The sequence below is a fragment of the Lampris incognitus genome, chromosome 2 (genome assembly GCF_029633865.1).
Source record: "Lampris incognitus isolate fLamInc1 chromosome 2, fLamInc1.hap2, whole genome shotgun sequence".
In the NCBI taxonomy this organism is placed as follows: Eukaryota; Metazoa; Chordata; class Actinopteri; order Lampriformes; family Lampridae; genus Lampris; species Lampris incognitus.
Genome location: NC_079212.1, coordinates 58,389,037 through 58,415,188, shown reverse-complemented (window position 1 = coordinate 58,415,188; position 26,152 = coordinate 58,389,037).

Genomic DNA, 26,152 nt, shown 5'->3' with positions numbered 1-26,152 from the left:
TACCATGGTGTCACTGTAGGTTGGATTATACGAGGGTGTCACTGTAGGATGGATTATACCACGGTGTTACTGTAGCGTGGGCTATACCACGGTATCACTGTAGGGTGGGTAGTATCACGGTAATACTGTAGGGTGGGCTATACCACGGTATCACTGTAGGGTGGGCTATACCATGGTGTCACTGTAGGGTGGGCTATACCACGGTATCACTGTAGGGTGGGCTATACCATGGTGTCACTGTAGGCTGGATTATACGAGGGTGTCACTGTAGGGTGGATTATATCAGGGTTTCACTGTAGGCTGGAATATACCAGGGTGTCACTCTACCGTGGGCTGTACCACGGTGTCACTGTAGACTGGATTATACCATGGTGTCCCTGTAGGGTGGGCTATACCATGGCATCACTGTAGGGTGAGCTGTACCGCGTTGTCACTGTAGGGTGGGCTGTACCACGGTGTCACTGTAGGGTGGGCAATACCACGGTGTCACTGTAGGCTGGATTATTCCACGGTGTCACTGTAGCGTGGGCTATACCACGGTATCACTGTAGGGTGGGTTGTACATTGGTAATACTGTAGGCTGGATCATCCCAGGGTGTCATTGTAGAATGGGCTGTACCACGGTATCACTGTAGGCTGGATTATAAAAGGGTGTCACAGTAGGGTGGGCTATACAACGGTGTCACTGTAGGCTGGATCATACCAGGGTGCCACTGTAGGGTGGGATATACAACGTTGTCACTGTAGGGTGGGCTGGATTATACCAGGGTGTCACTGTACGGTGGATTATACCAGGGTGTCACTGTAGGGAGGGCTATACCACGATGTCACTGTAGGGTGGGATGTACCATAGTGTGACTGTAGGTTGGGCTATACCACAGTCTCAATGTAGGCTGGATTATACCAGGGTGTCACAGTGGGCTGGGCTATACCACGGTATCACTGTAGGGTGGGCTGTACCACATTGTCACTGTAGGGTGGGCTATACCACGGTATCACTGTAGGCTGGATTACACCATGTTGTCACTGTTGGGTGGTTTATACCAGGGTGTCACTGTAGGGTGGATTATACCAAGATGTCACTGTAGGGTGGCCTATACCACGGTGTCACTGTAGGCCGGATTATACCAGGGTTACACAGTGGGGTGGGCTATACCACGCTGACACTGTAGGTTGGATCATACTAGGTTGTCACTGTAGGGTGGGATATACAACGTTGTCACTGTAGGGTGGGCTGGATTATACCAGGGTGTCACTGTGGTGTGGATTATACCAGGGAGTCACTGTAGGCTGGATTATACCTGGGTGTCACTGTAGGGTGGGCTGGACCACGGTATCGCTGTAGGATGGGCTGTACCATGGTGTCACTGTAGGCTGGATTAAACCAGGGTGTCACTCTAGGGTGGGCTATACCACGGTGTCAATGTAGGCTGGATTATACCAGGGTGTCACTGTAGGGTGCTTTATACCAGGGTGTCACTGTACGGTGGATTATACCAGGGTGTCACTGTAGGGTGGGCTATACCACGGTGTCACTGTAGGGTGGGCTGTACCACAGTGTGATTGTAGGTTGGGCTATACCACAGTCTCAATGTAGGCTGGATTATACCATGGTATCACTGTAGGGTGGGCTATACCACGGTGTCACTGAAGACTGAATTATACCAGGGTCTCACTGTAGGGTGGATTATATCAGGGTGTCACTGTAGGCTGGATTATACCATAGTGTCAATTTAGGGTGGGATATACAACGTTGTCACTGTAGGGTGGGCTGGATTATACCAGGGTGTCACTGTAGGGTGGGATATACCACGGTATCACTGTAGGGTGGGTTGTACCACGGTAATACTGTAGGGTGGGCTATACCACGGTATCACTGTAGGGTGGGCTATACCATGGTGTCACTGTAGGGTGGGCTATACCACGGTATCACTGTAGGGTGGGCTACACCATGGTGTCACTGTAGGCTGGATTATACGAGGGTGTCACTGTAGGGTGGATTATATCAGGGTTTCACTGTAGGCTGGAATATACCAGGGTGTCACTCTACCGTGGGCTGTACCACGGTGTCACTGTAGACTGGATTATACCATGGTGTCCCTGTAGGGTGGGCTATACCACGGCATCACTGTAGGGTGAGCTGTACCGCGTTGTCACTGTAGGGTGGGCTGTACCACGGTGTCACTGTAGGGTGGGCAATACCACGGTGTCACTGTAGGCTGGATTATTCCACGGTGTCACTGTAGCGTGGGCTATACCACGGTATCACTGTAGGGTGGGTTGTACATTGGTAATACTGTAGGCTGGATCATCCCAGGGTGTCATTGTAGAATGGGCTGTACCACGGTATCACTGTAGGCTGGATTATAAAAGGGTGTCACAGTAGGGTGGGCTATACAACGGTGTCACTGTAGGCTGGATCATACCAGGGTGTCACTGTAGGGTGGGATATACAACGTTGTCACTGTAGGGTGGGCTGGATTATACCAGGGTGTCACTGTACGGTGGATTATACCAGGGTGTCACTGTAGGGAGGGCTATACCACGATGTCACTGTAGGGTGGGATGTACCATAGTGTGACTGTAGGTTGGGCTATACCACAGTCTCAATGTAGGCTGGATTATACCAGGGTGTCACAGTGGGCTGGGCTATACCACGGTATCACTGTAGGGTGGGCTGTACCACATTGTCACTGTAGGGTGGGCTATACCACGGTATCACTGTAGGCTGGATTACACCATGTTGTCACTGTTGGGTGGTTTATACCAGGGTGTCACTGTAGGGTGGATTATACCAAGATGTCACTGTAGGGTGGCCTATACCACGGTGTCACTGTAGGCCGGATTATACCAGGGTTTCACAGTGGGGTCGGCTATACCACGCTGACACTGTAGGTTGGATCATACTAGGGTGTCACTGTAGGGTGGGATATACAACGTTGTCACTGTAGGGTGGGCTGGATTATACCAGGGTGTCACTGTGGTGTGGATTATACCAGGGAGTCACTGTAGGCTGGATTATACCTGGGTGTCACTGTAGGGTGGGCTGGACCACGGTATCGCTGTAGGGTGGGCTGTACCATGGTGTCACTGTAGGCTGGATTAAACCAGGGTGTCACTCTAGGGTGGGCTATACCACGGTGTCAAGGTAGGCTGGATTATACCAGGGTGTCACTGTAGGGTGCTTTATACCAGGGTGTCACTGTACGGTGGATTATACCAGGGTGTCACTGTAGGGTGGGCTATACCACGGTGTCACTGTAGGGTGGGCTGTACCACAGTGTGATTGTAGGTTGGGCTATACCACAGTCTCAATGTAGGCTGGATTATACCATGGTATCACTGTAGGGTGGGCTATACCACGGTGTCACTGAAGACTGGATTATACCAGGGTCTCACTGTAGGGTGGATTATATCAGGGTGTCACTGTAGGCTGGATTATACCATAGTGTCACTTTAGGGTGGGATATACAACGTTGTCACTGTAGGGTGGGCTGGATTATACCAGGGTGTCACTGTAGGGTGGGATATACCACGGTATCACTGTAGGGTGGGTTGTACCACGGTAATACTGTAGGGTGGGCTATACCACGGTATCACTGTAGGGTGGGCTATACCATGGTGTCACTGTAGGGTGGGCTATACCACGGTATCACTGTAGGGTGGGCTATACCATGGTGTCACTGTAGGCTGGATTATACGAGGGTGTCACTGTAGGGTGGATTATATCAGGGTTTCACTGTAGGCTGGAATATACCAGGGTGTCACTCTACCGTGGGCTGTACCACGGTGTCACTGTAGACTGGATTATACCATGGTGTCCCTGTAGGGTGGGCTATACCACGGCATCACTGTAGGGTGAGCTGTACCGCGTTGTCACTGTAGGGTGGGCTGTACCACGGTGTCACTGTAGGGTGGGCAATACCACGGTGTCACTGTAGGCTGGATTATTCCACGGTGTCACTGTAGCGTGGGCTATACCACGGTATCACTGTAGGGTGGGTTGTACATTGGTAATACTGTAGGCTGGATCATCCCAGGGTGTCATTGTAGAATGGGCTGTACCACGGTATCACTGTAGGCTGGATTATAAAAGGGTGTCACAGTAGGGTGGGCTATACAACGGTGTCACTGTAGGCTGGATCATACCAGGGTGTCACTGTAGGGTGGGATATACAACGTTGTCACTGTAGGGTGGGCTGGATTATACCAGGGTGTCACTGTGGTGTGGATTATACCAGGGTGTTACTGTAGCCTGGATTATACCTGGGTGTCACTGTAGGGTGGGCTGGACCACGGTATCACTGTAGGGTGGGCTATACCACGGTGTCACTGTAGGTTGGATTATACCAGGGTGTCACTGTGGTGTGGATTATACCAAGGTGTCACTGCAGGCTGGATTTTACCAGGGTGTCACTGTAGGCTGTGTTATACCAGGGTGTCACTGTAGGGTGGATTATACCAGGGTGTCACTGTAGGGTGGGCTATAACACGGTGTCACTGTAGGGTGGGTTGTACCACGGTGTCACTGTAGGCTGGATTATACCAGGGTGTCACTGTAGGGTGGGCTATACCACGGTATCATTGTAGGCTGGACTATACCATGGTGTCACTCAAGGGTGGCTTATACCAGTGTGTCACTGTACGGTGGATTATACCAGGGTGTCACTGTAGGGAAGGCTATACCACGATGTCACTGTAGGTTGGGATGTACCATAGTGTTACTGTAGGTTGGGCTATACCACAGTCTCAATGTAGGCTGGATTATACCAGGGTGTCACTGTAGGGTGGATTATACCAAGATGTCACTGTAGGGTAGCCTATACCACGGTGTCACTGTAGGCCGGATTATACCAGGGTGTCACAGTGGGGTGGGCTATACCACGCTGACACTGTAGGTTGGATCATACCAGGGTGTCACTGTAGGGTGGGATATACAACGTTGTCACTGTAGGGTGGGCTGGATTATACCAGGGTGTCACTGTGGTGTGGATTATACCAGGGAGTCACTGTAGGCTGGATTATACCTGGGTGTCACTGTAGGGTGGGCTGGACCACGGTATCGCTGTAGGGTGGGCTGTACCATGGTGTCACTGTAGGCTGGATTAAACCAGGGTGTCACTCTAGGGTGGGCTATACCACGGTGTCACTGTAGACTGGATTATACCAGGGTGTCACTGTAGGGTGGATTATAACAAGGTGTCACTGTAGGCTGGATTATACCAGGGTGTCACTGTAGGATGGATTATACCAGGGTATCACTGTACGGTGGGCTGTACCACAGTATCACTGTAGGATGGATTATACCAGGGTGTCATTGTAGGCTGGATTATACCAGGGTGTCACTGTAGGGTGCTTTATACCAGGGTGTCACTGTACGGTGGACTATACCAGGGTGTCACTTTAGGGTTGGCTATACCACGGTGTCACTGTAGGGTGGGGTGTACCGCAGTGTGATTGTAGGTTGGGCTATACCACAGTCTCAATGTAGGCTGGATTACACCATGTTGTCACTGTTGGGTGGTTTATACCAGGGTGTCACTGTAGGGTGGATTATACCAAGATGTCACTGTAGGGTGGCCTATACCACGGTGTCACTGTAGGCCGGATTATACCAGGGTGTCACAGTGGGGTGGGCTATACCACGCTGACACTGTAGGTTGGATCATACCAGGGTGTCACTGTAGGGTGGGATATACAACGTTGTCACTGTAGGGTGGGCTGGATTATACCAGGGTGTCACTGTGGTGTGGATTATACCAGGGAGTCACTGTAGGCTGGATTATACCTGGGTGTCACTGTAGGTTGGATTATACCAGAGTGTCACTGTAGCGTGGGCTATACCACGGTGTCACTGTAAACTGGGCTGTACCACGGTATCACTGTAGGGTGGGCTGTACCACGGTGTCACTGCAGGCTGGATTATACAAGGGTGTCACTGTAGGCTGGATTATACCAGGGTGTCACTGTAGGGTGCTTTATACCAGGGTGTCACTGTACGGTGGATTATACCAGGGTGTCACTTTAGGGTGGGCTATACCACGGTGTCACTGTAGGGTGGGGTGTACCACAGTGTGATTGTAGGTTGGGCTATACCACAGTCTCAATGTAGGCTGGATTATACCATGGTATCACTGTAGGGTGGGCTAAACCACGGTGTCAGTGAAGACTGGATTATACCAGGGTCTCACTGTAGAGTGGATTATATCAGGGTGTCACTGTAGTCTGGATTATACCAGAGTGTCACTTTAGGGTGGGATATACAACGTTGTCACTGTAGGGTGGGCTGGATTATACCAGGATGTCACTGTAGGGTGGGATATACAACGTTGTCACTGTAGGGTGGGCTGGATTATACCAGGGTGTCACTGTGGTGTGGATTATAACAGGGAGTCACTGTAGGCTGGATTATACCTGGGTGTCACTGTAGAGTGGGCTGGACCACGGTATCGCTGTAGGGTGGGCTGTACCACCGTGTCACTGTAGGCTGGATTCTACCAGGGTGTCACTGTAGGGTGGGCTATACCACGGTGTATCTGTAGGGTGGGCTGTACCACAGTGTGATTGTAGGTTGGAGCTATACCACAGTCTCAATGTAGGCTGGATTATACCATGGTATCACTGTAGGTTGGGCTATACCACGGTGTCACTGAAGACTGGATTATACCAGGGTCTCACTGTAGGGTGGATTATATCAGGGGTTCACTGTAGGCTGGATTATACCAGGGTGTCACTTTAGGGTGGATTATACCAGGGTGCCACTGTACGGTGGGCTGTACCACGGTATCACTTTAGGGTGGGCTATACCACGGTGTCACTGTGTGCTGGATTATACCAGGGTGTCACTGTAGGGTGGGCTGTACCACAATGTGACTGTAGGGTGGGCTATACCACAGTCTCACTGTAGGCTGGATTATACCACGGTATCACTCTAGGGTGGGCTATACCACGGTGTCACTGAAGACTGGATTATACCAGGGTGTCACTGTAGGGTGGATTATATCAGGGTGTCACTGTAGGCTGGATTATACCAGGGTGTCACTGTAGCGTGGGCTGTACCACGGTGTCACAGTAGACTGGATTATAAAATGGTGTCCCTGTAGGGTGGGCTATACCACGGCATCACTGTAGGCTGGGCTGTACCACGTTGTCACTGTAGGGTGGGCTGTACCACGTTGTCACTGTAGGGTGGGCTATACCACGGTGTCACTGTAGGCTGGATTATACCCCGGTGTTACTTTAGCGTGGGCTATACCACGGTAATACTGTAGGGTGGGCTATACCACGGTAACACTGTAGGGTGGGCTATACCATGGTGTCACTGTAGGTTGGATTATACGAGGGTGTCACTGTAGGATGGATTATACCACGGTGTTACTGTAGCGTGGGCTATACCACGGTATCACTGTAGGGTGGGTTGTACCACGGTAATACTGTAGGGTGGGCTATACCACGGTATCACTGTAGGGTGGGCTATACCATGGTGTCACTGTAGGGTGGGCTATACCACGGTATCACTGTAGGGTGGGCTATACCATGGTGTCACTGTAGGCTGGATTATACGAGGGTGTCACTGTAGGGTGGATTATATCAGGGTTTCACTGTAGGCTGGAATATACCAGGGTGTCACTCTACCGTGGGCTGTACCACGGTGTCACTGTAGACTGGATTATACCATGGTGTCCCTGTAGGGTGGGCTATACCACGGCATCACTGTAGGGTGAGCTGTACCGCGTTGTCACTGTAGGGTGGGCTGTACCACGGTGTCACTGTAGGGTGGGCAATACCACGGTGTCACTGTAGGCTGGATTATTCCACGGTGTCACTGTAGCGTGGGCTATACCACGGTATCACTGTAGGGTGGGTTGTACATTGGTAATACTGTAGGCTGGATCATCCCAGGGTGTCATTGTAGAATGGGCTGTACCACGGTATCACTGTAGGCTGGATTATAAAAGGGTGTCACAGTAGGGTGGGCTATACAACGGTGTCACTGTAGGCTGGATCATACCAGGGTGTCACTGTAGGGTGGGATATACAACGTTGTCACTGTAGGGTGGGCTGGATTATACCAGGGTGTCACTGTACGGTGGATTATACCAGGGTGTCACTGTAGGGAGGGCTATACCACGATGTCACTGTAGGGTGGGATGTACCATAGTGTGACTGTAGGTTGGGCTATACCACAGTCTCAATGTAGGCTGGATTATACCAGGGTGTCACAGTGGGCTGGGCTATACCACGGTATCACTGTAGGGTGGGCTGTACCACATTGTCACTGTAGGGTGGGCTATACCACGGTATCACTGTAGGCTGGATTACACCATGTTGTCACTGTTGGGTGGTTTATACCAGGGTGTCACTGTAGGGTGGATTATACCAAGATGTCACTGTAGGGTGGCCTATACCACGGTGTCACTGTAGGCCGGATTATACCAGGGTGTCACAGTGGGGTCGGCTATACCACGCTGACACTGTAGGTTGGATCATACTAGGGTGTCACTGTAGGGTGGGATATACAACGTTGTCACTCTAGGGTGGGCTGGATTATACCAGGGTGTCACTGTGGTGTGGATTATACCAGGGAGTCACTGTAGGCTGGATTATACCTGGGGTGTCACTGTAGGGTGGGCTGGACCACGGTATCGCTGTAGGGTGGGCTGTAGCATGGTGTCACTGTAGGCTGGATTAAACCAGGGTGTCACTCTAGGGTGGGCTATACCACGGTGTCAATGTAGGCTGGATTATACCAGGGTGTCACTGTAGGGTGCTTTATACCAGGGTGTCACTGTACGGTGGATTATACCAGGGTGTCACTGTAGGGTGGGCTATACCACGGTGTCACTGTAGGGTGGGCTGTACCACAGTGTGATTGTAGGTTGGGCTATACCACAGTCTCAATGTAGGCTGGATTATACCATGGTATCACTGTAGGGTGGGCTATACCACGGTGTCACTGAAGACTGGATTATACCAGGGTCTCACTGTAGGGTGGATTATATCAGGGTGTCACTGTAGGCTGGATTATACCATAGTGTCACTTTAGGGTGGGATATACAACGTTGTCACTGTAGGGTGGGCTGGATTATACCAGGGTGTCACTGTAGGGTGGGATATACAACGTTGTCACTGTAGGGTGGGCTGGATTATACCAGGGTGTCACTTTGGTGTGGATTATACCAGGGAGTCACTGTAGGCTGGATTATACCTGGGTGTCACTGTAGAGTGGGCTGGACCAGGGTATCGCTGTAGGGTGGGCTGTACCACGGTGTCACTGTAGGCTGGATTCTACCAGGGTGTCACTGTAGGGTGGGCTATAACACGGTGTCACTGTAGGGTGGGTTGTACCACGGTGTCACTGTAGGCTGGATTATACCAGGGTGTCACTGTAGGGTGGGCTATACCACGGTATCATTGTAGGCTGGATTATACCATGGTGTCACTGTAGGGTGCTTTATACCAGGGTGTCACTGTACGGTGGATTATAACAGGATGTCACTGTAGTGTGGGCTATACCACGGTATCATTGTAGGCTGGATTATACCATGGTGTCACTGTAGGGTGCTTTATACCAGGGTGTCACTGTACGGTGGATTATACCAGGGTGTCACTGTAGGGTGGGCTATACCACGGTGTATCTGTAGGGTGGGCTGTACCACAGTGTGATTGTAGGTTGGGCTATACCACAGTCTCAATGTAGGCTGGATTATACCATGGTATCACTGTAGGGTGGGCTGGATTATACCAGAGTGTCACTGTGGTGTGGATTATACCAGGGAGTCACTGTAGGCTGGATTATACCACGGTGTTACTGTAGGGTGGGCTATACCACGGTGTCACTGAAGACTGGATTATACCAGGGTCTCACTGTAGGGTGGATTATATCAGGGTGTCACTGTAGGCTGGATTATACCAGGGTGCCACTGTACGGTGGACTGTACCACGGTATCACTGTAAGGTGGGCTGTACCACAGTGTCACTGTAGGGTGGGCTATACCACGGTGTCACTGTAGGCTGGATTATACCAGGCTGTCACTGTAGGGTGGATTATACCACAGTCTCACTGTAGGCTGGATTATACCACGGTATCACTGTAGTGTGGGCTATACCACGGTGTCACTGAAGACTGGATTATACAAGGGTGTCACTGTAGGGTGGATTATATCAGGGTGTCACTGTAGGCTGGATTATACCAGGGTGTCACTGTAGCGTGGGCTGTACCACGGTGTCATTCTAGACTGGATTATACCATGGTGTCCCTGTAGGGTGGGCTGTACCACGTTGTCACTGTAGGGTGGGCTATACCACGGTGTCACTGTAGGATGGATTATACCACGGTGTTACTGTAGTGTGGGCTATACCACGGTATCACTGTAGGGTGGGTTGTACCACGGTAATACTGTAGGGTGGGCTATACCACGGTATCACTGTAGGGTGGGCTATACCATGGTGTCACTGTAGGGTGGGCTATACCACGGTATCACTGTAGGGTGGGCTATACCATGGTGTCACTGTAGGCTGGATTATACGAGAGTGTCACTGTAGGGTGGATTATATCAGGGTTTCACTGTAGGCTGGAATATACCAGGGTGTCACTCTACCGTGGGCTGTACCACGGTGTCACTGTAGACTGGATTATACCATGGTGTCCCTGTAGGGTGGGCTATACCACGGCATCACTGTAGGGTGAGCTGTACCACGTTGTCAATGTAGGGTGGGCTGTACCACGGTGTCACTGTAGGGTGGGCAATACCACGGTGTCACTGTAGGCTGGATTATTCCACGGTGTCACTGTAGCGTGGGCTATACCACGGTATCACTGTAGGGTGGGTTGTACATTGGTAATACTGTAGGCTGGATCATCCCAGGGTGTCATTGTAGAATGGGCTGTACCACGGTATCACTGTAGGCTGGATTATACAAGGGTGTCACTGTAGGGTGGGCTGGACCACGGTATCACTGTAGGGTGGGCTATACCACGGTGTCACTGTAGGTAGGATTATACCAGGGTGTCACTGTAGGGTGGGCTGTACCACAGTGTGACTGTAGGGTGGGCTCTACCACAGTCTCACTGTAGGTAGGATTATACCAGGGTGTCACTGTAGGGTGGGCTGTACCACAGTGTGACTGTAGGGTGGGCTCTACCACGGTGTCACTGTAGGTAGGATTATACCAGGGTGTCACTGTAGGGTGGGCTGTACCACAGTGTGACTGTAGGGTGGGCTCTACCACAGTCTCACTGTAGGCTGGATTATACCACGGTATCACTGTAGGGTGGGCTACACCACGGTGTCACTGCAGGCTGGATTTTACCAGGGTGTCACTGTAGGCTGTGTTATACCAGGGTGTCACTGTAGGGTGGATTATACCAGGGTGTCACTGTAGGGTGGGCTATAACACGGTGTCACTGTAGGGTGGGTTGTACCACGGTGTCACTGTAGGCTGGATTATACCAGGGTGTCACTGTAGGGTGGGCTATACCACGGTATCATTGTAGGCTGGACTATACCATGGTGTCACTCAAGGGTGGCTTATACCAGTGTGTCACTGTACGGTGGATTATACCAGGGTGTCACTGTAGGGAAGGCTATACCACGATGTCACTGTAGGTTGGGATGTACCATAGTGTTACTGTAGGTTGGGCTATACCACAGTCTCAATGTAGGCTGGATTATACCAGGGTGTCACTGTAGGGTGGATTATACCAAGATGTCACTGTAGGGTGGCCTATACCACGGTGTCACTGTAGGCCGGATTATACCAGTGTGTCACAGTGGGGTGGGCTATACCACGCTGACACTGTAGGTTGGATCATACCAGGGTGTCACTGTAGGGTGGGATATACAACGTTGTCACTGTAGGGTGGGCTGGATTATACCAGGGTGTCACTGTGGTGTGGATTATACCAGGGAGTCACTGTAGGCTGGATTATACCTGGGTGTCACTGTAGGGTGGGCTGGACCACGGTATCGCTGTAGGGTGGGCTGTACCAAGGTGTCACTCTAGGCTGGATTAAACCAGGGTGTCACTCTAGGGTGGGCTATACCACGGTGTCACTGTAGACTGGATTATACCAGGGTGTCACTGTAGGGTGGATTATAACAAGGTGTCAATGTAGGCTGGATTATACCAGGTTGTCACTGTAGGATGGATTATACCAGGGTATCACTGTACGGTGGGCTGTACCACAGTATCACTGTAGGATGGATTATACCAGGGTTTCACTGTAGGTTGGATTATACCAGAGTGTCACTGTAGCGTGGGCTATACCACGGTGTCACTGTAAACTGGGCTGTACCACGGTATCACTGTAGGGTGGGCTGTACCACGGTGTCACTGCAGGCTGGATTATACCAGGGTGTCATTGTAGGCTGGATTATACCAGGGTGTCACTGTAGGGTGCTTTATACCAGGGTGTCACTGTACGGTGGACTATACCAGGGTGTCACTTTAGGGTTGGCTATACCACGGTGTCACTGTAGGGTGGGGTGTACCGCAGTATGATTGTAGGTTGGGCTATACCACAGTCTCAATGTAGGCTGGATTACACCATGTTGTCACTGTTGGGTGGTTTATACCAGGGTGTCACTGTAGGGTGGATTATACCAAGATGTCACTGTAGGGTGGCCTATACCACGGTGTCACTGTAGGCCGGATTATACCAGGGTGTCACAGTGGGGTGGGCTATACCACGCTGACACTGTAGGTTGGATCATACCAGGGTGTCACTGTGGGGTGGGATATACAACGTTGTCACTGTAGTGTGGGCTGGATTATACCAGGGTGTCACTGTGGTGTGGATTATACCAGGGAGTCACTGTAGGCTGGATTATACCTGGGTGTCACTGTAGGGTGGGCTGGACCACGGTATCGCTGTAGGGTGGGCTGTACCATGGTGTCACTGTAGGCTGGATTAAACCAGGGTGTCACTCTAGGGTGGGCTATACCACGGTGTCACTGTAGGCTGGATTATACCAGGGTGTCACTGTAGGGTGGATTATAACAAGGTGTCACTGTAGGCTGGATTATACCAGGGTGTCACTGTAGGCTGGATTATACCAGGGTGTCACTGTAGGGTGCTTTATACCAGGGTGTCACTGTACGGTGGATTATACCAGGATGTCACTTTAGGGTGGGCTATACCACGGTGTCACTGTAGGGTGGGGTGTACCACAGTGTGATTGTAGGTTGGGCTATACCACAGTCTCAATGTAGGCTGGATTATACCATGGTATCACTGTAGGGTGGGCTATACCACGGTGTCAGTGAAGACTGGATTATACCAGGGTCTCACTGTAGAGTGGATTATATCAGGGTGTCACTGTAGGCTGGATTATACCATAGTGTCACTTTAGGGTGGGATATACCACGCTGACACTGTAGGGTGGGCTGGATTATACCAGGGTGTCACTGTAGGGTGGGATATACAACGTTGTCACTGTAGGGTGGGCTGGATTATACCAGGGTGTCACTGTGGTGTGGATTATACCAGGGAGTCATTGTAGGCTGGATTATACCTGGGTGTCACTGTAGAGTGGGCTGGACCACGGTATCGCTGTAGGGTGGGCTGTACCACCGTGTCACCGTAGGCTGGATTCTACCAGGGTGTCACTGTAGGGTGGGCTATACCACGGTGTATCTGTAGGGTGGGCTGTACCACAGTGTGATTGTAGGTTGGAGCTATACCACAGTCTCAATGTAGGCTGGATTATACCATGGTATCACTGTAGGTTGGGCTATACCACGGTGTCACTGAAGACTGGATTATACCAGGGTCTCACTGTAGGGTGGATTATATCAGGGGTTCACTGTAGGCTGGATTATACCAGGGTGTCACTTTAGGGTGGATTATACCAGGGTGCCACTGTACGGTGGGCTGTACCACGGTATCACTTTAGGGTGGGCTATACCACGGTGTCACTGTATGCTGGATTATACCAGGGTGTCACTGTAGGGTGGGCTGTACCACAATGTGACTGTAGGGTGGGCTATACCACAGTCTCACTGTAGGCTGGATTATACCACGGTATCACTGTAGGGTGGGCTATACCACAGTGTCACTGAAGACTGGATTATACCAGGGTGTCACTGTAGGGTGGATTATATCAGGGTGTCACTGTAGGCTGGATTATACCAGGGTGTCACTGTAGCGTGGGCTGTACCACGGTGTCACAGTAGACTGTATTATACCATGGTGTCCCTGTAGGGTGGGCTATACCACGGCATCACTGTAGGCTGGGCTGTACCACGTTGTCACTGTAGGGTGGGCTGTACCACGTTGTCACTGTAGGGTGGGCTATACCACGGTGTCACTGTAGGCTGGATTATACCACGGTGTTACTTTAGCGTGGGCTATACCACGGTAATACTGTAGGGTGGGCTATACCACGGTAACACTGTAGGGTGGGCTATACCATGGTGTCACTGTAGGTTGGATTATACGAGGGTGTCACTGTAGGGTGGGCTATACCACGGTATTACTGTAGGGTGGGCTGTACCACGTTGTCAGTGTAGGGTGAGCTGTACCACGTTGTCACTGTAGGGTGGGCTATACCATGGTGTCACTGTAGGCTGGATTATACGAGGATGTCACTGTAGGGTGGGTTATTCCATGGTGTCACTGTAGGCTGGATCATACCAGGGTGTCATTGTAGGGTGGGCTATACCACGGTATCACTCTAGGGTGGATTATACCAGGGTGTCCCTGTAGGGTGTGTTGTTCCACGGTATCACTATAGGGTGGGCTGTACCACGGTGTCACTGTAGGCTGGGCTATACCACGGTGTCACTGTACGATGGGCCGTACCACGGTGTCACTGTAGGGTTGGCTGTACCACGGTGTCACTGTAGGCTGGGCTGTACCACGGTATCACTGCAGGCTGGATTATACCAGGGTGTCACAGTGGGGTGGGCTTTACCATGGTGTCACTGTAAGCTGGAACATACCAGGGTGTCACTGTAGGGTGGGCTGTACCACGGTATCACTGTAGGGTAGGCTGTACCACATTGTCACTGTAGGGTGGGCTATCCCACGTTGTCACTGTAAGGTGGGCTATACCACGGTATCACTGTAGGCTGGATTACACCATGTTGTCACTGTAGGGTGCTTTATACCACGGTGTCACTGTAGGCTGGATTAAACCAGGGTGTCACTGTAGAGTGGGCTATACCACGGTATCATTGTAGGGTGGGCTGTACCACAGTGTGACTGTAGTTTGGGCTATACCACAGTCTCAATGTAGGCTGGATTATACCATGGTATCACTGTAGGGTGGGCTATACCACGGTGTCACTGAAGACTGGATTATACCAGGGTCTCACTGTAGGGTGGATTATATCAGGGTGTCACTGTAGGCTGGATTATACCATAGTGTCACTTTAGGGTGGGATATACAACGTTGTCACTGTAGGGTGGGCTGGATTATACCAGGGTGTCACTGTAGGGTGGGATATACATCGTTGTCACTGTAGGGTGGGCTGGATTATACCAGGGTGTCACTGTGGTGTGGATTATACCAGGGAGTCACTGTAGGCTGGATTATACCTGGGTGTCACTGTAGAGTGGGCTGGACCACGGTATCGCTGTAGGGTGGGCTGTACCACGGTGTCACTGTAGGCTGGATTCTACCAGGGTGTCACTGTAGGGTGGGCTATAACACGGTGTCACTGTAGGGTGGGTTGTACCACGGTGTCACTGTAGGCTGGATTATACCAGGGTGTCACTGTAGGGTGGGCTATACCACGTTATCATTGTAGGCTGGATTATACCATGGTGTCACTGTAGGGTGCTTTATACCAGGGTGTCACTGTACGGTGGATTATAACAGGATGTCACTGTAGTGTGGGCTATACCACGGTATCATTGTAGGCTGGATTATACCATGGTGTCACTGTAGGGTGCTTTATACCAGGGTGTCACTGTACGGTGGATTATACCAGGGTGTCACTGTAGGGTGGGCTATACCACGGTGTATCTGTAGGGTGGGCTGTACCACAGTGTGATTGTAGGTTGGGCTATACCACAGTCTCAATGTAGGCTGGATTATACCATGGTATCACTGTAGGGTGGGCTATACCACGGTGTCACTGAAGACTGGATTATACCAGGGTCTCACTGTAGGGTGGATTATATCAGGGGTTCACTGTAGGCTGGATTATACCAGGGTGTCACTTTAGGGTGGATTATACCAGGGTGCCACTGTACGGTGGGCTGTACCACGGTATCACTTTAGGGTGGGCTATACCACGGTGTCACTGTATGCTGGATTATACCAGGGTGTCACTGTAGGGTGGGCTGTACCACGTTTTCACTGTAGGGTGAGCTGTACCACGTTGTCACTGTAGGGTGGGCTATACCACGGTGTCACTGTAGGCTGGATTATACAACGGTGTTACTGTAGCGTGGGCTATACCACGTTGTCACTGTAGGGTGGGCTATACCATGGTGTCACTGTAGGCTGGATTATACGAGGATGTCACTGTAGGGTGGGTTATTCCATGGTGTCACTGTAGGCTGGATCATACCAGGGTGTTATTGTAGGGTGGGCTATACCACGGTATCACTCTAGGGTGGATTATACCAGGGTGTCACTGTAGGGTGTGTTGTTCCACGGTATCACTGTAGGGTGGGCTGTACCACGGTGTCACTCTAGGCTGGGCTATACCAGGGTGTCACTGTACGATGGGCCGTACCACGGTGTCACTGTAGGGTGGGCTGTACCACGGTGTCACTGTAGGCTGGGCTGTACCACGGTATCACTGCAGGCTGGATTATACCAGGGTGTCACAGTGGGGTGGGCTTTACCATGGTGTCACTGTAGGCTGGAACATACCAGGGTGTCACTGTAGCGTGGGCTGTACCACGGTGTCACAGTAGACTGGATTATACCATGGTGTCCCTGTAGGGTGGGCTATACCACGGCATCACTGTAGGCTGGGCTGTACCACGTTGTCACTGTAGGGTGGGCTGTACCACGTTGTCACTGTAGGGAGGGCTATACCACGGTGTCACTGTAGGCTGGATTATACCACGGTGTTACTTTAGCGTGGGCTATACCACGGTAATGCTGTAGGGTGGGCTATACCACGGTAACACTGTAGGGTGCGCTATACCATGGTGTCACTGTAGGTTGGATTATACGAGGGTGTCACTGTAGGGTGGGCTATACCACGGTATTACTGTAGGGTGGGCTGTACCACGTTGTCAGTGTAGGGTGAGCTGTACCACGTTGTCACTGTAGGGTGGGCTATACCACGGTGTCACTGTAGGCTGGATTATACAACGGTGTTACTGTAGCGTGGGCTATACCACGTTGTCACTGTAGGGTGGGCTATACCATGGTGTCACTGTAGGCTGGATTATACGAGGATGTCACTGTAGGGTGGGTTATTCCATGGTGTCACTGTAGGCTGGATCATACCAGGGTGTCATTGTAGGGTGGGCTATACCACGGTATCACTCTAGGGTGGATTATACCAGGGTGTCCCTGTAGGGTGTGTTGTTCCACGGTATCACTATAGGGTGGGCTGTACCACGGTGTCACTGTAGGCTGGGCTATACCACGGTGTCACTGTACGATGGGCCGTACCACGGTGTCACTGTAGGGTGGGCTGTACCACGGTGTCACTGTAGGCTGGGCTGTACCACGGTATCACTGCAGGCTGGATTATACCAGGGTGTCACAGTGGGGTGGGCTTTACCATGGTGTCACTGTAGGCTGGAACATACCAGGGTGTCACTGTAGGTTGGGCTGTACCACGGTATCACTGTAGGGTAGGCTGTACCACATTGTCACTGTAGGGTGGGCTATCCCACGTTGTCACTGTAAGGTGGGCTATACCACGGTATCACTGTAGGCTGGATTACACCATGTTGTCACTGTAGGGTGCTTTATACCACGGTGTCACTGTAGGCTGGATTAAACCAGGGTGTCACTGTAGAGTGGGCTATACCACGGTGTCATTGTAGGGTGGGCTGTACCACAGTGTGACTGTAGTTTGGGCTATACCACAGTCTCAATGTAGGCTGGATTATACCATGGTATCACTGTAGGGTGGGCTATACCACGGTGTCACTGAAGACTGGATTATACCAGGGTCTCACTGTAGGGTGGATTATATCAGGGTGTCACTGTAGGCTGGATTATACCATAGTGTCACTTTAGGGTGGGATATACAACGTTGTCACTGTAGGGTGGGCTGGATTATACCAGGGTGTCACTGTAGGGTGGGATATACAACGTTGTCACTGTAGGGTGGGCTGGATTATACCAGGGTGTCACTGTGGTGTGGATTATACCAGGGAGTCACTGTAGGCTGGATTATACCTGGGTGTCACTGTAGAGTGGGCTGGACCACGGTATCGCTGTAGGGTGGGCTGTACCACGGTGTCACTGTAGGCTGGATTCTACCAGGGTGTCACTGTAGGGTGGGCTATAACACGGTGTCACTGTAGGGTGGGTTGTACCACGGTGTCACTGTAGGCTGGATTATACCAGGGTGTCACTGTAGGGTGGGCTATACCACGTTATCATTGTAGGCTGGATTATACCAGGGTGTCACTGTAGGGTGCTTTATACCAGGGTGTCACTGTACGGTGGATTATAACAGGATGTCACTGTAGTGTGGGCTATACCACGGTATCATTGTAGGCTGGATTATACCATGGTGTCACTGTAGGGTGCTTTATACCAGGGTGTCACTGTACGGTGGATTATACCAGGGTGTCACTGTAGGGTGGGCTATACCACGGTGTATCTGTAGGGTGGGCTGTACCACAGTGTGATTGTAGGTTGGGCTATACCACAGTCTCAATGTAGGCTGGATTATACCATGGTATCACTGTAGGGTGGGCTATACCACGGTGTCACTGAAGACTGGATTATACCAGGGTCTCACTGTAGGGTGGATTATATCAGGGGTTCACTGTAGGCTGGATTATACCAGGGTGTCACTTTAGGGTGGATTATACCAGGGTGCCACTGTACGGTGGGCTGTACCACGGTATCACTTTAGGGTGGGCTATACCACGGTGTCACTGTATGCTGGATTATACCAGGGTGTCACTGTAGGGTGGGCTGTACCACGTTTTCACTGTAGGGTGAGCTGTACCACGTTGTCACTGTAGGGTGGGCTATACCACGGTGTCACTGTAGGCTGGATTATACAACGGTGTTACTGTAGCGTGGGCTATACCACGTTGTCACTGTAGGGTGGGCTATACCATGGTGTCACTGTAGGCTGGATTATACGAGGATGTCACTGTAGGGTGGGTTATTCCATGGTGTCACTGTAGGCTGGATCATACCAGGGTGTTATTGTAGGGTGGGCTATACCACGGTATCACTCTAGGGTGGATTATACCAGGGTGTCACTGTAGGGTGTGTTGTTCCACGGTATCACTGTAGGGTGGGCTGTACCACGGTGTCACTGTAGGCTGGGCTATACCAGGGTGTCACTGTACGATGGGCCGTACCACGGTGTCACTGTAGGGTGGGCTGTACCACGGTATCACTGCAGGCTGGATTATACCAGGGTGTCACAGTGGGGTGGGCTTTACCATGGTGTCACTGTAGGCTGGAACATACCAGGGTGTCACTGTAGCGTGGGCTGTACCACGGTGTCACTGTAGGGTAGGCTGTACCACATTGTCACTGTAGGGTGGGCTATACCACGGTATCACTGTAGGCTGGATTACACCATGTTGTCACTGTAGGGTGCTTTATACCACGGTGTCACTGTAGGCTGTATTAAACCAGGGTGTCACTGTAGAGTGGGCTAAACCACGGTATCATTGTAGGGTGGGCTGTACCACAGTGTGACTGTAGTTTGGGCTATACCACAGTCTCAATGTAAACTGGATTATACCATGGTATCACTGTAGGGTGGGCTATACCACGGTGTCACTGAAGACTGGGTTATACCAGGGTCTCACTGTAGGGTGGATTATATCAGGGTGTCACTGTAGGCTGGATTATACCATAGTGTCACTTTAGGGTGGGATATACAACGTTGTCACTCTAGGGTGGGCTGGATTATACCAGGGTGTCACTGTAGGGTGGGATATACAACGTTGTCACTGTAGGGTGGGCTGGATTATACCAGGGTGTCACTGTGGTGTGGATTATACCAGGGAGTCACTGTAGGCTGGATTATACCTGGGTGTCACTGTAGAGTGGGCTGGACCACGGTATCGCTGTAGGGTGGGCTGTACCACGGTGTCACTGTAGGCTGGATTCTACCAGGGTGTCACTGTAGGGTGGGCTATAACACGGTGTCACTGTAGGGTGGGTTGTACCACGGTGTCACTGTAGGCTGGATTATACCAGGGTGTCACTGTAGGGTGGGCTATACCACTTTATCATTGTAGGCTGGATTATACCATGGTGTCACTGTAGGGTGCTTTATACCAGGGTGTCACTGTACGGTGGATTATAACAGGATGTCACTGTAGTGTGGGCTATACCACGGTATCATTGTAGGCTGGATCATACCATGGTGTCACTGTAGGGTGCTTTATACCAGGGTGTCACTGTACGGTAGATTATACCAGGGTGTCACTGTAGGGTGGGCTATACCACGGTGTATCTGTAGGGTGGGCTGTACCACAGTGTGATTGTAGGTTGGGCTATACCACAGTCTCAATGAAGGCTGGATTATACCATGGTATCACTGTAGGGTGGGCTATACCACGGTGTCACTGAAGACTGGATTATACCAGGGTCTCACTGTAGGGTGGATTATATCAGGGGTTCACTGTAGGCTGGATTATACCAGGGTGTCACTGTAGGCTGGATCATACCAGGGTGTCATTGTAGGGTGGGCTATACCACGGTATCACTCTAGGGTGGATTATACCAGGGTGTCCCTGTAGGGTGTGTTGTTCCACGGTATCACTATAGGGTGGGCTGTACCACGGTGTCACTGTAGGCTGGGCTATACCACGGTGTCACTGTACGATGGGCCGTACCACGGTGTCACTGTAGGGTGGGCTGTACCACGGTGTCACTGTAGGCTGGGCTGTACCACGGTATCACTGCAGGCTGGATTATACCAGGGTGTCACAGTGGGGTGGGCTTTACCATGGTGTCACTGTAGGCTGGAACATACCAGGGTGTCACTGTAGGGTGGGCTGTACCACGGTATCACTGTAGGGTAGGCTGTACCACATTGTCACTGTAGGGTGGGCTATCCCACGTTGTCACTGTAAGGTGGGCTATACCACGGTATCACGGTAGGCTGGATTACACCATGTTGTCACTGTAGGGTGCTTTATACCACGGTGTCACTGCAGGCTGGATTAAACCAGGGTGTCACTGTAGAGTGGGCTATACCACGGTATCATTGTAGGGTGGGCTGTACCACAGTGTGACTTTAGTTTGGGCTATACCACAGTCTCAATGTAGGCTGGATTATACCATGGTATCACTGTAGGGTGGGCTATACCACGGTGTCATTGAAGACTGGATTATACCAGGGTCTCACTGTAGGGTGGATTATATCAGGGTGTCACTGTAGGCTGGATTATACCATAGTGTCACTTTAGGGTGGGATATACAACGTTGTCACTGTAGGGTGGGCTGGATTATACCAGGGTGTCACTGTAGGGTGGATTATACCTGGGTGTCACTGTAGAGTGGGCTGGACCACGGTATCGCTGTAGGGTGGGCTGTACCACGGTGTCACTGTAGGCTGGATTCTACCAGGGTGTCACTGTAGGGTGGGCTATAACACGGTGTCACTGTAGGGTGGGTTGTACCACGGTGTCACTGTAGGCTGGATTATACCAGGATGTCACTCTAGGGTGGGCTATACCACGTTATCATTGTAGGCTGGATTATACCATGGTGTCACTGTAGGGTGCTTTATACCAGGGTGTCACTGTACGGTGGATTATAACAGGATGTCACTGTAGTGTGGGCTATACCACGGTATCATTGTAGGCTGGATTATACCATGGTGTCACTGTAAGGTGCTTTATACCAGGGTGTCACTGTACGGTGGATTATACCAGGGTGTCACTGTAGGGTGGGCTATACCACGGTGTATCTGTAGGGTGGGCTGTACCACAGTGTGATTGTAGGTTGGGCTATACCACAGTCTCAATGTAGGCTGGATTATACCATGGTATCACTGTAGGGTGGGCTATACCACGGTGTCACTGAAGACTGGATTATACCAGGGTCTCACTGTAGGGTGGATTATATCAGGGGTTCACTGTAGGCTGGATTATACCAGGGTGTCACTTTAGGGTGGATTATACCAGGGTGCCACTGTACGGTGGGCTGTACCACGGTATCACTTTAGGGTGGGCTATACCACGGTGTCACTGTATGCTGGATTATACCAGGGTGTCACTGTAGGGTGGGCTGTACCACGTTTTCACTGTAGGTTGAGCTGTACCACGTTGTCACTGTAGGGTGGGCTATACCACGGTGTCACTGTAGGCTGGATTATACAACGGTGTTACTGTAGCGTGGGCTATACCACGTTGTCACTGTAGGGTGGGCTATACCATGGTGTCACTGTAGGCTGGATTATACGAGGATGTCACTGTAGGGTGGGTTATTCCATGGTGTCACTGTAGGCTGGATCATACCAGGGTGTTATTGTAGGGTGGGCTATACCACGGTATCACTCTAGGGTGGATTATACCAGGGTGTCACTGTAGGGTGTGTTGTTCCACGGTATCACTGTAGGGTGGGCTGTACCACGTTGTCACTGTAGGCTGGGCTATACCAGGGTGTCACTGTACGATGGGCCGTACCACGGTGTCACTGTAGGGTGGGCTGTACCACGGTGTCACTGTAGGCTGGGCTGTACCACGGTATCACTGCAGGCTGGATTATACCAGGGTGTCACAGTGGGGTGGGCTTTACCATGGTGTCACTGTAGGCTGGAACATACCAGGGTGTCACTGTAGGGTGGGCTGTACCACGGTATCACTGTAGGGTAGGCTGTACCACATTGTCACTGTAGGGTGGGCTATACCACGGTATCACTGTAGGCTGGATTACACCATGTTGTCACTGTAGGGTGCTTTATACCACGGTGTCACTGTAGGCTGTATTAAATCAGGGTGTCACTGTAGAGTGGGCTAAACCACGGTATCATTGTAGGGTGGGCTGTACCACAGTGTGACTGTAGTTTGGGCTATACCACAGTCTCAATGTAAACTGGATTATACCATGGTATCACTGTAGGGTGGGCTATACCACGGTGTCACTGAAGACTGGGTTATACCAGGGTCTCACTGTAGGGTGGATTATATCAGGGTGTCACTGTAGGCTGGATTATACCATAGTGTCACTTTAGGGTGGGATATACAACGTTGTCACTGTAGGGTGGGCTGGATTATACCAGGGTGTCACTGTAGGGTGGGATATACAACGTTGTCACTGTAGGGTGGGCTGGATTATACCAGGGTGTCACTGTGGTGTGGATTATACCAGGGAGTCACTGTAGGCTGGATTATACCTGGGTGTCACTGTAGAGTGGGCTGGACCACGGTATCGCTGTAGGGTGGGCTGTACCACGGTGTCACTGTAGGCTGGATTCTACCAGGGTGTCACTGTAGGGTGGGCTATAACACGGTGTCACTGTAGGGTGGGTTGTACCACGGTGTCACTGTAGGCTGGATTATACCAGGGTGTCACTGTAGGGTGGGCTATACCACTTTATCATTGTAGGCTGGATTATACCATGGTGTCACTGTAGGGTGCTTTATACCAGGGTGTCACTGTACGGTAGATTATACCAGGGTGTCACTGTAGGGTGGGCTATACCACGGTGTATCTGTAGGGTGGGCTGTACCACAGTGTGATTGTAGGTTGGGCTATACCACAGTCTCAATGAAGGCTGGATTATACCATGGTATCACTGTAGGGTGGGCTATACCACGGTGTCACTGAAGACTGGATTATACCAGGGTCTCACTGTAGGGTGGATTATATCAGGGGTTCACTGTAGGCTGGATTATACCAGGGTGTCACTGTAGGCTGGATCATACCAGGGTGTCATTGTAGGGTGGGCTATACCACGGTATCACTCTAGGGTGGATTATACCAGGGTGTCCCTGTAGGGTGTGTTGTTCCACGGTATCACTATAGGGTGGGCTGTACCACGGTGTCACTGTAGGCTGGGCTATACCACGGTGTCACTGTACGATGGGCCGTACCACGGTGTCACTGTAGGGTGGGCTGTACCACGGTGTCACTGTAGGCTGGGCTGTACCACGGTATCACTGCAGGCTGGATTATACCAGGGTGTCACAGTGGGGTGGGCTTTACCATGGTGTCACTGTAGGCTGGAACATACCAGGGTGTCACTGTAGGGTGGGCTGTACCACGGTATCACTGTAGGGTAGGCTGTACCACATTGTCACTGTAGGGTGGGCTATCCCACGTTGTCACTGTAAGGTGGGCTATACCACGGTATCACTGTAGGCTGGATTACACCATGTTGTCACTGTAGGGTGCTTTATACCACGGTGTCACTGCAGGCTGGATTAAACCAGGGTGTCACTGTAGAGTGGGCTATACCACGGTATCATTGTAGGGTGGGCTGTACCACAGTGTGACTTTAGTTTGGGCTATACCACAGTCTCAATGTAGGCTGGATTATACCATGGTATCACTGTAGGGTGGGCTATACCACGGTGTCATTGAAGACTGGATTATACCAGGGTCTCACTGTAGGGTGGATTATATCAGGGTGTCACTGTAGGCTGGATTATACCATAGTGTCACTTTAGGGTGGGATATACAACGTTGTCACTGTAGGGTGGGCTGGATTATACCAGCGTGTCACTGTAGGGTGGGATATACAACGTTGTCACTGTAGGGTGGGCTGGATTATACCAGGGTGTCACTGTGGTGTGGATTATACCAGGGAGTCACTGTAGGCTGGATTATACCTGGGTGTCACGGTAGAGTGGGCTGGACCACGGTATCGCTGTAGGGTGGGCTGTACCACGGTGTCACTGTAGGCTGGATTCTACCAGGGTGTCACTGTAGGGTGGGCTATAACACGGTGTCACTGTAGGGTGGGTTGTACCACGGTGTCACTGTAGGCTGGATTATACCAGGATGTCACTCTAGGGTGGGCTATACCACGTTATCATTGTAGGCTGGATTATACCATGGTGTCACTGTAGGGTGCTTTATACCAGGGTGTCACTGTACGGTGGATTATAACAGGATGTCACTGTAGTGTGGGCTATACCACGGTATCATTGTAGGCTGGATTATACCATGGTGTCACTGTAAGGTGCTTTATACCAGGGTGTCACTGTACGGTGGATTATACCAGGGTGTCACTGTAGGGTGGGCTATACCACGGTGTATCTGTAGGGTGGGCTGTACCACAGTGTGATTGTAGGTTGGGCTATACCACAGTCTCAATGTAGGCTGGATTATACCATGGTATCACTGTAGGGTGGGCTATACCACGGTGTCACTGAAGACTGGATTATACCAGGGTCTCACTGTAGGGTGGATTATATCAGGGGTTCACTGTAGGCTGGATTATACCAGGGTGTCACTTTAGGGTGGATTATACCAGGGTGCCACTGTACGGTGGGCTGTACCACGGTATCACTTTAGGGTGGGCTATACCACGGTGTCACTGTATGCTGGATTATACCAGGGTGTCACTGTAGGGTGGGCTGTACCACGTTTTCACTGTAGGGTGAGCTGTACCACGTTGTCACTGTAGGGTGGGCTATACCACGGTGTCACTGTAGGCTGGATTATACAACGGTGTTACTGTAGCGTGGGCTATACCACGTTGTCACTGTAGGGTGGGCTATACCATGGTGTCACTGTAGGCTGGATTATACGAGGATGTCACTGTAGGGTGGGTTATTCCATGGTGTCACTGTAGGCTGGATCATACCAGGGTGTTATTGTAGGGTGGGCTATACCACGGTATCACTCTAGGGTGGATTATACCAGGGTGTCACTGTAGGGTGTGTTGTTCCACGGTATCACTGTAGGGTGGGCTGTACCACGGTGTCACTGTAGGCTGGGCTATACCAGGGTGTCACTGTACGATGGGCCGTACCACGGTGTCACTGTAGGGTGGGCTGTACCACGGTGTCACTGTAGGGTGGGCTGTACCACGGTATCACTGCAGGCTGGATTATACCAGGGTG